This window comes from Meriones unguiculatus, chromosome 4 (genome assembly GCF_030254825.1).
Source record: "Meriones unguiculatus strain TT.TT164.6M chromosome 4, Bangor_MerUng_6.1, whole genome shotgun sequence".
Lineage (NCBI taxonomy): Eukaryota > Metazoa > Chordata > Mammalia > Rodentia > Muridae > Meriones > Meriones unguiculatus.
In genome coordinates, this window is record NC_083352.1 from 130,905,022 (window position 1) to 130,922,589 (window position 17,568).

At 44.4% G+C, this 17,568-nt stretch overlaps 1 long non-coding RNA gene across 1 annotated transcript; it reads right to left on the reverse strand.

Moving 5' to 3' along the window:
• Positions 1 to 3,963: 3,963 nt before the first annotated feature.
• On the reverse strand, positions 3,964 to 11,070 carry LOC132653545 (uncharacterized). The gene is made up of 4 exons (XR_009591272.1): positions 10,962 to 11,070; positions 6,110 to 6,293; positions 5,199 to 5,353; positions 3,964 to 5,108 (listed from the first exon to the last, which is right to left on the reverse strand). It is a non-coding gene; the product is annotated as an uncharacterized LOC132653545 (long non-coding RNA).
• Between the last annotated feature and the right edge of the window lie 6,498 nt (positions 11,071 to 17,568).

Sequence of the window (17,568 nt, forward strand, 5' to 3'; positions counted from 1 at the left end):
GCCGTCGAGAGCAGCATCCGGGGATCTTTCTGTTATTGGTGCTCAGATTGCCCAAAGAACACTCTCCACAGTACCGGACCAGAAGGAGATAATCAGCCGCAGCATCCTTGGGGGTCAGACAGGGATACAGACTGAGTCATGTCACCATTCAGAGTGACCTTCCTCACCCTGTTTTATTATTCAACCCAGATGTTCTCCAGGTGGCATCCATCTCACTTATCCTTTCCCAAACAGTGACCTGACTAACCACAGATGTGGGGACCTGAATGCTCACTAAAGACACTCAATTAGCCTTTCTTCTCTAAAACTCTCGCCTCACCCCTAATTCCAGAGTTACCTGTGGTCATGTTTCTCAGCCAGTAGCTTTTCAATGGTTTGTGGAATTTACAGTGCTATGGTCATATGCTTATTCCCATTTTATAAAAACGGAAGCTAAAAGAGGTTGTGTATTTTTACCCAAAGATAGAGTCTGATGTTTCGAATGGCCTGAGATGCTAAGATACGTTCTGTCAATGTCCCCAAAACTTAAAATATCCCAAAAGGATAAAGTCAGAGGCAGTGGAAACAGTGAAGGATGCTGAACTGCTTCAGAGATTAATTGAGGCCTAGTTTTGCAGTTGTAATTGAAAGAAGTGGGGAGGGAAGGAAAAAGAAGGGAAGGGAAAGGGAGGGGAGGGGAGAGGAGAGAAGGGGAGGGGAGGGGAGGGGAGGGGAGGGGAGGGGAGGGGAGGGGAGGGGAGGGGAGGGGAGGGAAAAAAGAAAGTGAAATTAATGAAAATTTCTTGATGGGAGAGCCACCATAAGAATTTACTAATGAATTTTGAATGGAAGTAATAGCCTGGGCGTTCATTGCAGGCAGACTTGTCCAGCTGCTCAGCATATCCACAGAGGAGCAAACCCTTGTTGACTTGCCCCTTCTAAGCCCTGAGCCCATTATTCCCTGCTCCCCTTTATGACACTAGGGCTGGGACCCTACCTGCTCATTTTTGCTCTGGAATCTTCTTTAGCCAGGCAGTGGCAACTTCTGTCTGCAGCAGCAGCTTAGACAGGTTTGCGGTTTCTCCAAGACCTGAGGAACCTGTTTCTTTGTGCTTCCTCTGCAAGCGTCCAAAATACAACTCCAGGAAGTCCCTCATCCAAGCTTCCATATTTAGCTGTTGTTTGTCCCCAGATAGTAAACATTTCATTGTTTTGATGTACCAAAGCACCGTTATCCACTCACCCTCTGAAAGGCGCATAACATGTTTCCAGTTTGGGGTACTGTGACTAGAGCTAACATAAGAATTCGTGTTTGGGTCTTTTTGTGTGAATGTAAAGTTTTCATTTCTCATGGGTAGGTTATTCCCAGAAATGGGCTTGAGAAGTTGTGTGCTAATGTATGCTTAATAATTAAAAAAAAAAAAAGACCAAGAGTTGGACTGGGAAGATGGCTCAGTGTATAAAAGCTTTCCATGCAAGTGTGAGAACCACGTTCAAATCCTCAGAACCAACGTGAAAGTCAGAGATGTAACACAAGCATCCTCGATCCCAGCACTCCCACAGAGAGATGATAAGAGATGGAGAGTCACCTGACTCTCCTGGGCCAGCTGGCTTAGGACACACAGGGGAAAACATCAAAAAGACCCTGTCTCAGAGAAGGTGGAGGGTGAGGACCAACACCCAACATTGGGCTCTCACATCTGCAAGCGCACTGTGGAAATGCGCGAGCTCGTGTACACACACACACACACACACACACACACACACACACGCACAGCGGAAGGGTTATAGAACAAGACCCTGTCTCAAAAACAAAACCTTTTGCAGGGCAGCAGCACGGCTTTGCTTTCCTGCCAGCCACAAACGCTCTCCTGCCATGAGCAACGTTCTGCCAGTCCTGCTTTGTTCTGTACTCAGTTTTTCTAAAATGTTTAGCACTCCCATCTATCTATCTCTGTCAACACTGTAGATCTGTAGATGATTTTAACAACACAACTTCAATATATCTGATGGCCAGTAAATCTATCAGTTACTTTACTGATACTAATAGCTTAATAATTACCACCAGACTTGTAGAGGCGTATATTTAAAGTTTTACTTTTTTATGACGCAAGGAGTTAAAAAGGAACTCCATGCTAAACTGAAGACGATTGAGAAGTGTCTATGCTGGAAGTATCTCATGTTGTGTGGCTGCTTCACGGGGTAATTGGGACCACCTATGAATCCTCCCTCAGTTCCTCATTAGGGCATCTTCATTTTATTGAGGTCATTGATGAGGGGGAGAAAGAGTATTATATTCCCTTTCTTCTGATTAAAAATAGGAGGCAGAAATTAATGACAGAGCAACACTGATCACAGGTGGCAGGTGACTGGAGTTTTGGTCCTGCTCAAGTTTTTCCCAGGATTCATCACATTCCATGCAGTTTGTTCTAGCCCAGTTAAAAATAATGAGAACACCATCTGTGTGGCTCCAGAGCCACACACTAAAGATCTCAATGTAGGTAAGACCCAACCCTTGTTCCTAATGAAACACCAGTGGAGTGGAGTCAAGGTGAGACAGAGATGCAGGCCAGACACAGGCTCAGGAAGCTACATGCCTGACCAGAGAGGAAGGGAGACTGTCTTAGTTAGGTTTATCAATGTGAAATCTCCCCCCCCCCCATCAGGTCTATGTTCTTAAGAGCTGTGCTAGAATAGTTAGACACTAGAGCTTGACAGAAAATGAATGCAGGGAGAAGAGACAGAAAGCAAGTGATGCTGGAGAGCAACCAGTCATCCGCAGCAACTGAACCATTTCCAGGGGCGGGTTGTAGTTGTTCCTGCAGTATTCCAAAGGCCATTAAAAAAAAAAAAAAAGCAGAAGAAAATGCTAGAAGGAACAAATGATAAAGGAGGCTTAGGTAGACCCGTTCCTGCATTAGTTTTAAATTGAGCTAGAGCAAATTGAGTTGAGTAGTGATTCCTAGTAAAAGCTTAAAAGTTTTAAGCAGGGACAGAACTCTAGTCATGTACAACCTATGACCAGGGTTGCACTTTCATTAATTTCTGCCCCTCATCCCTTTAATTAGGAGAGGGGGAATTCCTTTAATTAGGAGAGGCGGACACTGGAGCTCCTTAGGTACAGCTGGTGGGAGCTGACATGTCTTCTCTGAAGATCGATCGCACTGATCAAAATATGTGTTCCCCATATTTCTGTTAATTCTCTAGTGAGTACTAATGTGCAAAGGACGGTACTCTTCACAGCTTCATTACAGCCTTATCTCTAATGCCAACAAACGTGGAAACAAGCTAACGCCCATCATTGAAACATGATGGGTGAATGAGGGTACTTCTCTGGCCTCAGTTGGCACGCCGACATGGGTGATAGAAATCTCACAAGCTCTTACCCATAGGTTAAGATCTCCAGATGTTAACAGCTCCTGAGAAAGAGAAAGAGAACCGGTCTTCTCCAGAGACAATCCTCCTATGGTTACTAAACACCGAGTGGACAGCCCCAAACAAATACACATGAGAAAGCTAATGGTTCAAGCAAGAGGCAGGTATATGTGTGTGTGTGCAGCTGCTTGAGTGTGTGTGTGTGTGAGTGTGTGTGTGTGTGTGTGTGTGTGTGTGTGCACCTGACAATAGTTAAAGAAGAAAGGGTCAGGAATCTGAGAGCGAGTTGGAGCGGGGAGAGGGAGGAATGGCAATGCTGTAAATATAGCACTCTTGTGAAATTCTTAAAAAAAAAAAAGGATATAAAAAGCGAGTGGGCACTCTAAGGACAGTGCTGGTTAATATCCTGTGCTCCGGGCCCACTGTTGGTGTGAAGGGCATAATAAAAACCTCTGCTTTGTCGCACTGCTGTTAAGCTACAGAATGTGACGTGTGCCAAGCAGTCACTACAGTGCCCAGCACATAGCACAACAAGTGGATGGTAAATAGCATTAATTACACAACTGATTGGAAACGTTTTTTATTTATTTATTTATTTTGTTTGTTTGGTTTGGTTTGGTTTTTCGAGACAGGGTTTCTCTGTGCAGCCTTGGCTGTCCTGAAACTCCCTCTGTAGACCAGGCTGGCCTGGAGCTCACAGAGCCCACCTGCCTCTGCCTCCCCAGTGCTGGGATTAAAGGCGTGCACCACCACCACCCAGCTGGCTTAAATATTATCAACCTAGGATGTTACCGCTGGCACGGTCCCAAGTGACAAAGCCCCCTGCCCAATGGGATGGAAGGTCCGATGACATTCAAATGAAGGTGTGTTTTGAATCTCCACTTATGTATATTTGTGGCAAGATGTCTGCGAGGCTGATGGAGTGTGAGCTGTGGGTGACTGGGGGGAGGGGCAGGACGCCAGTCTTTTGTTGCTCTCTGAACCTGTCTATATTGTTTGGTTTTCTTTCTTTCTTCTTTCTTTCTTTCTTTCTTTCTTTCTTTCTTTCTTTCTTTCTTCTTTCTTTCTTCCTTCCTTCCTTCCTTCCTTCCTTCCTTCCTTTCTTTCTTTCATTCTTTCTTTCTTTTTTTTTCACAACATGTGCAACATTTTTATAATGTCCACACAGGCCAGAGATCTTGCCTGCTCTGGTTTGGCTTACAGATCTCGCTGGATGAAGAGCCACAGGCCATTTCTGTCTCCTTAGAATACGAACCAGCATTCTAGTTCTTCCCTCCTTACCTTGGCCTGGACATTCTTCACCGGGCTGTCCTCCAGGAACACAGTAAGCACACGGAACATATTTGTCTGGTTGTTGTTCTCACTGTGGACTTGTTTGCCCGTGTTCCTGCTCATTTTTGCCCATGTTCAGAGTGTCTGTGAGGCCTGGGCTTGGCTCGGGAATAACAACATACATGCACAATAGTCACATGAGTCTACCTCGGAGGGGCCTGGCCACTGTCTGGGTGACTCTTAAAGGCATTCACCGTGTCCTGCAGAAATCCAGCTTTTGCAAACTCCTTTGCCCCGGGGCTTGCTGCTGGCTTCTGCAGTGAGATAGTTCAAAGGCGTGCAGAGCATCAAGCTGACCACAAGATGGCAGCCTTTCCCTGCAGGAGTCCCGCTGCAGCCCACATCCCCAGCTCTGTGGGCTTCTGAATCCAGCCTCTGTTGCCCTCGGCCATTCCAGGAAGAGGATTCTTCACCAAAGAGACCTTCATTAAAGAGGAGAACAGTGGGATTAAATGTTCGGAAACAGAAGAACTTGAAGAAGAGAATACAATTTCCCCGAACCACGTGCTCACCCAGCCTTCTCTGGCCTCAGGAGAAGTCACACCAGTCTTGTGTCCATTTGCAGTCGGGCTGAATTAGAATTGCCAGGCATCCCAGCGAGCTATGAATCCACGTTCCTTTATCTTTTTGTGCCCCTCAAAGCCAGATATTGATGTCTGAAAACAAGCTACATAAGCTTCATTATTTAGGTGCCTTTTTCTTAAACAAGACCGCTTTAATACTTCGTAAGGTAGGGGGCTACATAATTGAAAATCTATGGGAACAGAAATAAGAAATTATTTGTGGTGGGCTCCACTTTTACACCCACCAACAAAGGCAGACATTCACCAGTTTTTGCCTTCCCAGGGCCCCAAAACACAACACAGGCCTGTTCTCCCGTCCCCGGCAGAGGCCGCAGCTGAAGCCAGTCTTTATCAGCTTTCTTTTCTCAATATTTACCAACCAATAAATCTTTTTTCCCCTAAGACAATTGACATTCGAATCCCATTCATGTGGAGGCTTGTTATCCAAATAATATTAAATAAACTGCTTCATGATCTACTGAAAAAGTATTAAGATGGTTTTTCTCTTCTCTCTCTGCAGGTCAATATTGAAGAAGACGGGGCTGTTTCTATGTGAGGGAAGGCAGCTGCCTGCCTTGAAAGCGTGTCCCCGTCCCCAGCCTCCGGCAGAGGTGCCTCCTGTCTGCTGCTCTGTGGGCTTAAACTGTCTCTGCTCTGTGGCAACCATCCCAGGGCCCTACTGTGGCCTCCACAGAACAGGCTCCTGTGTCACTTGAAGGTCAGTTCTGAAAAATGTGTCAGTAGACCTTGTGTCGTCATGAAAACATCGTAGGCTGTTTCAGGTATTAGCTGGTTTTCTCTGCCATGAGGAAATACTTGGCAGAAGCAGCATGAAGAAGGAACGATTTCTTTTGACTTACAGTATGTGGTGGGGACCATCCACCGCCCGGCACAGGCGGGGAAGGCCTAGCGACAAAAGCACGGTCACTATGGGCTTGCAGCCTCTGAGCAGAGAAACGAGTGCTGGTGCTCAGCTCACTTTCTCCTTACTCAGCCTGGGGCCCCAGCGGTGAAACAGTGCCATCCACATCCAGAGAAACCTTTCTGGAAAAAACATAACAGATACGTCCAAAGGTGTGTGCCCTAACCGGCTCTTCCCACCCTCAGGTTGGCAATCAAGGCGGGCCGGGAGCTAGGAAAATGTCTGTTGATGGAGTGCTCACTGCGAAAGCTTGAGAACTTGAATCCAAGTTCCCAGAGCCTAAGCGAAAAGAGCTGTGTGTGGTGGCATATATCGGTAATCCCACCACTGGGGAGGCTTGGGCAGGAGGAGGAGGACCCTGAACTTACTGCCCAGCTCATCTAATGTAATTGGTGAGTGCCGGGCCAATGAGAGACCATTTCAAAAAGGAGATGGCAGCACTCCTGAGACTGACACCTGAGGCTGTTATCATCTGAGCTCCATAGACTCGGGGTGCATGCATAGCCCCCCCCACACACACACACACACTGTAAAAGTGATTATAACCATCACAGTACATTTAAATAAATCTAACTCCTTGGTCTCCATCGAAATGCTCTGTCATTTACACAATCGCCCACTGACTAAAACGGCACACGAAGCACACAACTGGATTCTACCCATGTTCTAACTGGAGCGAGTTGCTCTTTTGACAAAATTTCCAGTCCTGCTGCTCCACAAGCCGCTTCCACCTTCCCTCTTTTGTGAGAGGTGTGTGTGGTATCCTGGCCACTCCCACCTTCCTTCCTTCCTTCTTTTGTGAGATGCGTGTGTGTGTGTGTGTGTGTGTGTGTGTGTGTGTATGTGTGTGTGTGTGTGTGTGTGTGTGTGTGTCTGAGAAGGGACATCAGGGGAGACGAGAGAGCTGGAGCTGGCTGGCTCTGCTGCCAACTTTGATGCCACAGGACACAAGGCTCTCCCTTCAGGGTCTCAATTTCTCCATTCGTGCAGGGAAATGTTCCTCTCCGTGCGTTAGCTCTTCCCTTTCCCTCACTGACCAAGGATGTGAAATAAAGAAGGGGATCCAGAGCACTGAGAATTCGAAGCCTGCTACTGGGAACTACAAACACCAGCTGTATCTTGATGGAGTCACGACCCCAAGGGACTGGGGAGTCTTCTAGGGGGAGAGGACCAGAGACTTTCAGATGTTGCTCTCAGTCAGTAGATCACATTCACAGGGAGGAGACACTTCAAGACCTCATTTCAATTTCTTCCATTGTATCTTCCACACAAAAATCAAAACAACCCTGAGATTTCACCTTACACCCATTAGAATGGCCAAGATCAAAAGCTCAAGTAACAACACATACTGGAGAGGATGTGGAGAAAGGGGAACCCTCCTCCACTGCTGGTGGGAATGTAAACTTGTACAACCACTTTGCAAATCAATCTGGTGCTTTCTCAGACAATTAGGAATAGCGCTTCCTCAAGATCCAGCTATACCACTCCTAGGCATATATCCAAAATATGCCCAAGTATACAACAAAGACATTTGCTCAACCATGTTTGTAGCAGCTTTATTTGTAATAGCCAGAAGCTGGAAACAACCCAGATGCCCCTCAGTTGAGGAATGGATACAGAAATTGTGGTACGTCTACACAATGGAATATTACTCAGTAATGAAAAACAAGGAAATCATGAAATTTGCAGGCAAATGGTGGGAACTGGAAAAGATCATCCTGAGTGAGATATCCCAGAAGCAGAAAGACACACGGGGTATATACTCACTCATAAGTGGATATTAGACATATAATATTGAATAAACATATTGAAATCTGTACACCTAAAGAAACTAATCAAGAAGGAGGACCCTGGGAAAGATGAACAATCCTCATTCAGAAAGACAAATGGGATAGACATCGGAAGAGGGAGAAAACAAGGAACAGGAAATGAGCTTACCACAGAGGGCCTCTGAAAGGCTCTAACCTGCTGGATATCAAAGCAGATGCTGAGACTTAGAGCCAAATTTTCGACAGAGTGCAGAGAATCTTATGAAAGAAGTGGGAGATAGGAAAACCTGGAGAAGACAGGAGCTTCACAAGGAGAGCAACAGAACCAAAAAAAAAAAAAAAATCTGGATACAGGGGTCTTTTCTGAGATTGATACTCCAACCAAGGACCATTCATGGAGATAACCTAGAACCCCTGCACAGATGTAGCCCATGGCAGTTCAGTGTCCAAGTGGGTTCCACAGTAATGGGAACAGGGACTGTCTCTGACATAATCTGATTGGCCTGCTCTTTGATCACCTCCCCCTGAGGGGGGAGCAGCCTTACCAGGCCATAGAGGAAGACAATGTAGCCACTCCTGATGAGACCTGATAGGCTAAGATCAGAAAGAAGGAGAGGAGGACCTCCCCTATCAGTGGATTCAGGGAGAGGCATGGGTGGAGAAGAGTAAGGGAGGGTGGGATTGGGAGGGGAGGAGGGAGAAAGCTACAGGTGGGGTACAAAGTGAATAAACTGTAATTAATAAAAATAAAAAATTTTAAAAAAGAATAAAATAAAAAATACAAAAAAACAAAAAACATTTCATTTTATCCTCACAGCATTCCAAGTGGTGACACACGTGTTCCACTGGAGGGCGCTAAAGCACCGAAGTTAAATGAAAACTCTGAAACCAAGTGGTTCTAACGATGGTTCCGAACCGTGATCAGCTCCTAACAGGTAGCAGGGCTAAGTACCACAAGACCTGGCACAGCCTAGACCGATGGAATGGCAGAGCTGCCACTTGGCACGCAGGCTGTTGGAGAGCCTTGGCTCCCAGCCTTGACCTCTAACAGGTCCCATCTCCTCTGCTCCCCCAGCTTCCTGTGACATCGTTCCCCCAGACACAGATGCAGGAGAGGACACACCCTTAGTCTGAAAATCCAAGGTGTGAAATGTCTCCAAATCTGACAGCTTTTGACCTCCCACATGTCACCAAAAGGGGGACGGCGCCCTCTGACCTCGTGTAACAAGTCACCATCAAACTGAGATGTACATTTCACCAGTAGCCTCCAGCCTATGTGTGTAAGGCACAAAGGGAAGATAAATGAAGCTAGTGCTCACACGTGAGTCCTAGCCCCGGAATTTCCCATTATCTACAATCAAATTTCAAGATCCAGAAAGGAACCCAAAGCCCTGGTCCTGAGCATTTCAGAGAAGAGAATTTCAATTTCTCTACGAGTGAGACATGTGTGATGTTTCCTCACTGGATATCAAAAACAAAATCAAAACTGCAAGCAGTGCAGAAAAGATTTAAAGGCCTCTTTGATGAACCATTTTGTCTGTTCTCCCCCTGCCTGCAGGAGCTGCTGCCATTTGGGGCTTATCCTTAAGAATGTCTTCTGTGAACTGTACCCCTTAGAGATCACATAAATTAAGTGTTGGGGGAAGACCCAAGCAACTGAGTGTCTGCAGTCCAGCATACAGATCTGAGTCCAGTCCCCAACACCCTTATTAAAAAACAAACAAACAGACAGACAGACAAAGGCTGTGATCAAGAGAGCTGGCTGCTCTTAAAGAGGACTAGGGTTCAAGTCCCAGCACCTCTGAGCACACGGCTGCTCAAAGCAACCTGTGACTCCAGGTTTAGGGGACCTACTTCCCTCTTCTGGACTCTTCAGGCACTTCATGCACATGGTGTACATACATACCTGTATGCATATGTACATATGTTCACCATATGTACATATGCATACATGTAAGCAAAATACTTTTACACATGAAATAAAAATATTTTAAGGAAGGAAGAAAGAAAGAAAAGAAAAGAAAAGAAAAGAAAAGAAAAGAAAAGAAAAGAAAAGAAAAGAAAAGAAAAGAAAAGAAAAGAAAAAAGAAATTTATAAAAAGAAAGCCAGGCAGGCAGGTGGATCACTGGGGCTTGCTAGCCAGGCCAACAGAATTTCTGAGTTCTGCAGTTAGTGAAAGACCATATCTCAGAAAACCAAAGTGAAGAGCAATTGAGGAAGAAACCCAGTGACCTCTGGAGTATGCCTGTGAATGCACACAGGCACACACACACACATACACACACATACACACACATACACACACACACACACACACACACACACCATGTAAAAGTGCTTTGTACTTCAGTGAAGGGGGGTGTGTGTGTTAGTAATGTTTCCATCCTGGTTATACTGTCTCAAAATTGCCTTCTTCATTCCACAGCATGCCAAAAACATTTCCCTGTTCCTACTCACAACTTGCCTCGTCCCTTTTAAATGTAGGAGAGTATTGCATTGTGTGGATACATGTTGGTTTATTTTTCTATCACTTTTTTTTTAACTTTTAACTTTATTTATCCAGTTGCTCACTTTACATCCAAATCATAGTCCCCCTCCTCCTTTCCTCCTGGTCCCACCCTGCCGTCCCTCTTCACCCCTCTCCCTCCCCTCCCCCTCAGGAAAGCTGCCCCCCCACTCCCCACCCCCTACCCCAGCACTTCAAGTTGAATCAGGACTGAGTACATCCTCTTCCACATGCCTCTTCTGGCAAGGCAACCCCAACAGGAGGAAGTGTTAGAAAAGCATGTGACAGAGTCCATGTCAGAAAACAGCCCTCACTCCCCTTACTAGGGCACCCACAAGAAGACCAAGTTGCCCACCGGGTATGTATGTGTAGGGGGCCTAGGTCCAGTCCATGCATGATCCTTGGTTGGTGCTTCAGTCTCTGCAGGCCCCCCACTCCACCCCGGGCCCAGGTTAGTTGTCTCTAATGGTATTTTTGCGAAGCTCCTGTCCACTCTGGTTCCTTCTATCCTTACCTCAACTCTTCCACAAGGATCCCGCACTCAGTCTTTGACCATGAGTCTCAGCATCTGTTTCCATCCTTCACTGTGTGGAGCCTCTCAGAAGACAGCTATGCTAGGTTCCTCTCTGCAAGCATAGCAGAGTGTCGTTGTTAGTGTCAGGGGTGGGCTCAAGTCTGCTCTATCTTTATCCCTGCACATCTTGTAGGCAGGGTAAATTTTGGGTAAAAGTTTTTGTGAGTGGGATGGTGTTCCGCCTCCCTCCTCTACCAGTCTTGTCTGGTTAAAGGGTGGCCTCTTGGGTCACCATGCTACTAGGGGTCTCAGCTAGAGTCACCCCCATATCCTCCCTGGAGCCTGCCCTGTTGTAGGTCTCCAGCGTGTCTCTGAAATGCCCCCTTCCACGGTTTCTCTCTCTGTAAATCCTCTGTCCTCCTGCCTCCTCTCTCCCCATATCTGCTCTCCACCCTTATTTCCCTCTGTATGCCTCTCCTATCCTCCTTTGTCTCAACTACATCCACTGCATATTCTGTTTCCCCTTCAGTGAAATTCAAGCATTCTCCCTTGGTTCCTCCTTTTTACTTTGCTTCTCTTGATCTGTGATTTATAGTATGCTTATCCTGTACTACATGGCTAATATCTGCTTAAAAGTGAGTACATACCATGTATGTCATTTGGGGTCATTTTACCTCACTCAGGACCTTATTTCCCAGAGCCATTCATTTGCCTGCAAATTTCATGATTGTTGTTTGTTTGTTTTTAACAGTTGGGTAGTATTCCATTGTGTAAAAGTGCCACAATTTCTGTATCCATTCTTCAGTTGAGGGACATCTGGGTTATTTCTAGTTTCTGGCTAATACAAATAAAGCTGCTATGAACACAGTTGAGCAAATGTCCTTCTTGTATGGTGGAGCTCTTTTAGGTATATGCCCAGGAGTGGTAAAGCTGTGGCTTGAGGTAGAGCTATTCCCAATTTTCTGAGAAAACTCTGGATTGATTTCCAAAGTGATTGTACAAGTTTTCACTCAGGCCAGCAATGGAGGAGGATTCCCTTTTTCTCCACAACCTCTCCAGCATGTGCTGTCACTTGAGTTTTTGATCTTAGTCATTCTGATAGGTACAGGAATCATTTGCATTTGCATTTGCATTTCCCTGATCACTAATGATGCTGGACATTTCTCTAATGGTAATTATATATATATTACATATATATGATCATATGTATAATACATAATATCATATATATAATATCATATATATGATATTATCCCTTTGTAAGATGTGGGATGCCATTTTGTTCTGTTGGCAGTGTCCTTTGCCTTAAAGAAGCTTTTCAGTTTTATGAGGTCCCATTTATTAATTATTGATCTTAAAGCTTGAGCTGTTGGTGTTCTGTCCAGGAAGTTGTCTCATGCCAGTGAGTTCAAGGCTGATTTTCACTTTTTCTTCTAATGGATTTAGTGTTTCTGGTTTTATGTTGAGGTCTTTGATCTACTTGGACTTGAGTTTTGTACATTGTCATAACTATGGAACTATTTGCATTTTTCTACATGTAGATATCCAGTTAGACCAGCAGCATTTGTTGAAGATGCTTTCTTTATTCCATTGTATGGGTTTGGCTTTTTTTTTTTTTTTTTTTTTTTTGTCAAAAATTAGGTGTCCATAGGTGTGTGGGTTTATTTCTGTGTCTTTGATTTGATTCCATTCAACAACTAGTCTGTTTCTATGCCAGTACCATGCAGTTTTTATTACTGTTGCTCTACAGTACAGCTTGAGATCAAGGATGGAGATACCCCCAGAAGATCTTTTATTATAGAGGATTGTGTTGGCTACTCTGGGTTTCTTGTTATTCCATATGAAGTTGAGAATTTTTCTTTCAAGTTCTGTAGAGAATTGTGTTGGTATTTTGATTGGAATTGCATTGAATCTATAGACTGCTTTTGGTAAGATGGCCATTTTTACTGTTTACCGAGCCATGAACATGAGAGGTCTTTCCATCTTCTGATATCACTTTCAATTTCTTTCTTCAGAGACTTGAAGTTCTTGTCATACAGGTTTTTTACTTGCTTGGTTAGTTACACCAAGACATTTTATATTTTTGTGGCTACTGCAAAGGGTGTTATTTCCCTAATTTCCTTCTCAACCCTTTTGTCACTTGTATAAAGGAGGTCTACTGACTTTTTTGAGTTAATTTTGTATCCAGCCACTTTGCTGAAGATGGTGTTTGTCAGCTGTAAGAATTCCCTCAAAAAGATCATCCTGAGTGAGGTATCCCAGAAGCAGAAAGACACACATGGTGTATACTCACTTATAAGTGGATATTAGACATATAATATGGGATAACCATACTAAAATCTGTATACTTAAAGAAGCTAAGCAAGAAGGAGGACCCTGGGAAAGATGAACAATCCTCATTCAGAAAGGCAAGTGGGATAGACATCAGAAGAGGGAGTAAACAGGGAACAGGAGAGAAGTCTACCAGAGGGCTTCTGAAAGACTCTATCCAGCAGGGTATTAAAGCAGATGCTGAGACTCATAGCCAAACTTTGGGCAGAGTGCAGGGGATCTTATGAAATAAGGGGGAGATAGAAAGACCTGGAGGGGACAGGAGCTCCACAAGCAGAGCAACAGAACCAAAATATCTGGGCCAAGAAGTCTTTTCTGAGACTGATACTCCAACCAAAGACTATTCATGGAGATAACCCAGAACCCCTGCACAGATGTAGCCCATAGCAGCTCTGTATCCAAGTAGGTTCCCTAGTAAGGGGAACAGGGATTGTCTCTGACATGAACTCAGTGGTTGGCTCTTTGATCACCTCCTCCCTGAGGGGATGGGGCATCCTTACCAGATCACAGAGGAAAACAATGCAGCCAGTCCTAATGAGACCTGATAGGCTAGGGTCAGATGGACCTCTCCTATCAGTGGGCTGGGGGGAGGGGTATGGGAGAAAAGAGGGAGGAAGAGTAGGTTTGGGAGGAGACAAAGGAGGGGCTACCGCTGGGATACAAAGTGAATAAATTGTAGTAAATAAAAAAATAAATTCAAAAGAGAAAAGAAAACAAAAGAGTTATGTAGGATTGGATTTGTGGTTAGGTCCTGTTTAAATTTGTTCTTGTGTTAAATGTTTTGCTGGGTATAGTAGTCAGGGCTGACATCTGTTCTCTCTTAGTGTCTGCAAGATATCTGTCCAGGACCTTCTGGCTTTTAGAGGCTCTGATGAGAAGTCAGGTGTAATTCTGATAGGTCTGCTTTTATATGTGACTTGGCCTTTTTCCCTTGTGGTTCTTAATAGTCTTTCTTTGTTCTGTACATTTAGTGTTTTTATTATTATGTGGTGGAAGAATTTTCTTTTCTGGTCCAATCTATTTGCTGTTCTATAAGCTTCTTGTTTATAGACATCTCTTAGGTTAGGGAAAATTTCTTCTATGATTTTGTTGAAAACATTTTCTGGGCCTTGGAATTGGGAGTCTTCTTCTTTTATTCCTATTATTCTTAGGTTTGGTCTTTTCATACTGTCCCAGATTCCTTGGATTCTTTGTGTCAGGAACTTTTTAGATTTTAACTTTTTTTTTTGTCCAAGGTAGCAATTTTTTTCTATCATATCCTCTACACCTGAGAGTCTATCTTCCATCTCTTGTAGTCTGTTGGTGATGCTTGTGTCTGTAGTTCCTATTCTCTTCTGTAGGCTTTCCATCTCCAGGATTGCCTCAGATTGTGTTTTTGTTTGTTTGTTTGTTTGTTTTATTGCTTCTAGTTCCACTTTTAGGTCTTGAACAGTTTTGTTAATTTCCTTCTCCTGTTTAATTGTATTTTCTTGAATTGCTTTAAGGGATGCATTCTATTCCTTCACCTGTTTGATTGTATTTTCCTGTATTTCTTTGAGGGATTTATTTTCCTCTAGCATTTTCATATCTTCCGGCTTAAGATTGCTTTCTTTCACTTTAGGTGTGAAGATATCACCAGGGCTGGCTGTGGTAGAATAGTTGGTTTTCCAGTGATGTCATGTGGCCCTGGGTTTTGTTGCTGTGTTCTTATGCTGGCCTCTAGCCATCTGGTTGTCTCTGCTGTTAGCAGGCCTGGTGGCCTCTGCAGTAGGAGGAGAGAGCTCTAAGCTGAACGCTGCTCAGGAGCCCCACAGGCCTTCTCAGGATGGTGGACAGTGGGGCTGGGGCCCCCATACATCTCACCTGTGCTGGGTCTGCTGGCTGTCTCCCAGGTGGACCAGGAAGGTCAGCTCTATTGCCCTTTTATAGATATTTAGGTCTGTCTATTTTGTATTATTATAGATATTATCACAATGGACTTCCTTTCATACTCTTCCTTGTGAGTTACTATAGTTTAGATCTTGAATAATCCCAGAAACCCTTTCTAGTAAAAACAGTCTCCAGTCTGTGGTGCTACTGGGAGGGGATGGAACCTATAGGAGTGAGGAGGTCATTGGAAGAGGTGCACTAGAGGGAGGTTCTGGGACCCTGGTCCTTCCTATCTTTCCTTAGTACTTCCTGGCTACTCGGAGATGCCGACCCTCCATCAGCATGTGCTCTCATCATGACACCTATGCCACTACAGGCCCACAGCTGCTGAGCAGTAGTGTGAAGTAAAACCTGCAAACCAAGAATGTCTTCCTTGTTCTTTCCATGTAGATTATTTCAGATGTTTTGTAAAAATGGAAAGATGACCACCCTTGCATGTGAACAAATATTTTCTTGGTGTAAATAATAAGACAAATTGCTGTGTGTGTGTGTATTTTATTAAACAGCCCCAAATGCCATTTAAGATTTTCATAAATGGTAGCATAAAACATGCAAGAATTGGAAAGTCTGAGCAGTAAAGAAATGCCACTAAGAGGCAGGCGATGAGAGGCACCAGGGAAAACCAAGTATGTGGGTGATGGGCATGGATTACAGGACTGCTCATTTTGCTTCCTGCCGGGGAGGCGTGTCAGAATACAAGAGGGGTGAAAATGACACCAACAAGGAAAATCCTTAAATGCATTGTAATTGAAGAAAACTAAAAAAATCCACACAGATGTATTAAAGTCTGCTGTGGTTCGTGTGCAGGTGCATTTTCCTGAAGGACCCACACCATTTTCTGATAGCTATGCTGACCCTCATCAATCCAACACAGCAGCTCATCTCTTCCCATGGAGATTCCAAGAGGTCTCGGATGGCACATGTTAGCCTAGTCATGACCTATGGAGGAAAAATTACCTCTCCTTGCTGCTACAGTCTATTGGTATATGTTGGGTTAGCACATGCAGTGCCTGGCCCCACCCTCAGAGCATACTTACTTGTGTACACACACACACACACAGAGAGAGAGAGAGAGAGAGAAACAGAGACAGAGAGACAGAGATAGAGAGAGTCATCCACATCCATCCTCAGAATTCCTTGGCACGGGCCTCAGCATCTCTACCATGCAGTGAGACTTGGCCACAGGAGAGTACACCCTAACACTTTTGAACCTACTTTGCATCTCTGGAGGACCGAAAATAGGATTCGCTTCTATACTGGGAACCCAGATAAGCCTCTGCCAGGATGTATTGTTACCTGCCATTCCCTCTCCACACTGTCCCTAAAGGAAATTCTTTTCTAATCTTCAGGCCAACCTTGGGCTACAAAGCAAAGAGTGAACATGATATGAGTGAACATGATATGATATCACCTTGACTTCCCCTATCTGGAAGCTTCTTCTGAAAAAAAAAAAAATCAGCCCAGTTCTTTTTTTTTTTTCTTGAACTAGGGTCCCAGCTTTATACATGGTTTTACTATTTTTAAATACTTGCACCATCTCCTTTCCTCACATACTTATCTTCATATAACAGCTTTGTTTGTTTTCTAAACCTGTGAGATTTCAAGTGTGGCCTTGGCACCGATGCTGAGTCATAAGGATGTACGTGAAGAAGGAAGTGAAGCATTTACAGTCCTCAGTAGCAACTGGACAGGGACTTCAGACCTGCTAAAACTAATAATACATATCAGCTTGACTTTTACTGCCCATTTAAAGCTTTCTAGTAATTCATTGTCATTGTATTTTGTGAAAACGAACAACCATTGTGGACTGGAGATGTTTCTAAGCGTGTTTTCTAGTCAGGACCTCTTCTCTCTGTCTCTTCACTTTTACTGGGGACGAGAGAGCAGCTCTCTTTGCAGTCAGTCATTTCTTGCTCCCTGGAACCAACAGGTTGGGGATTTCTGGCCCTTGCTAGAGGAACTGCTCCCTTTGTGGGTTCAAGATGTCAACACACCTAGCAGAATAGCCATAAGGACGCAATGACAATCCCAAACGTGCCCTGAATCATCACTGTACATTTTGGCCAATCTTCCAGGTCTAGGGAGCACATTCTTGTATGTCTAACGGCTGTACCCATGCACCTGGCAGAAAGCAGACTGCGTTTGTGGGGAAGCAGGACAGCAAGTGGCTTGTATGGCAGTGTCCAGGGAAAGCTGCATGCTCATGAATTTGGGGTGCTTCAAGCTTATCTTCTCCAGCTCCATAAGAGCACAATTTTTCAGAGGTTCATAGCTTTGGATAAAATCCTTTAAAAAGCCAAATTTTTATTATATATATATTCTTAATGGCCTTAGAAATCAAACACAAGAACTCGCCTACATTAAGCTG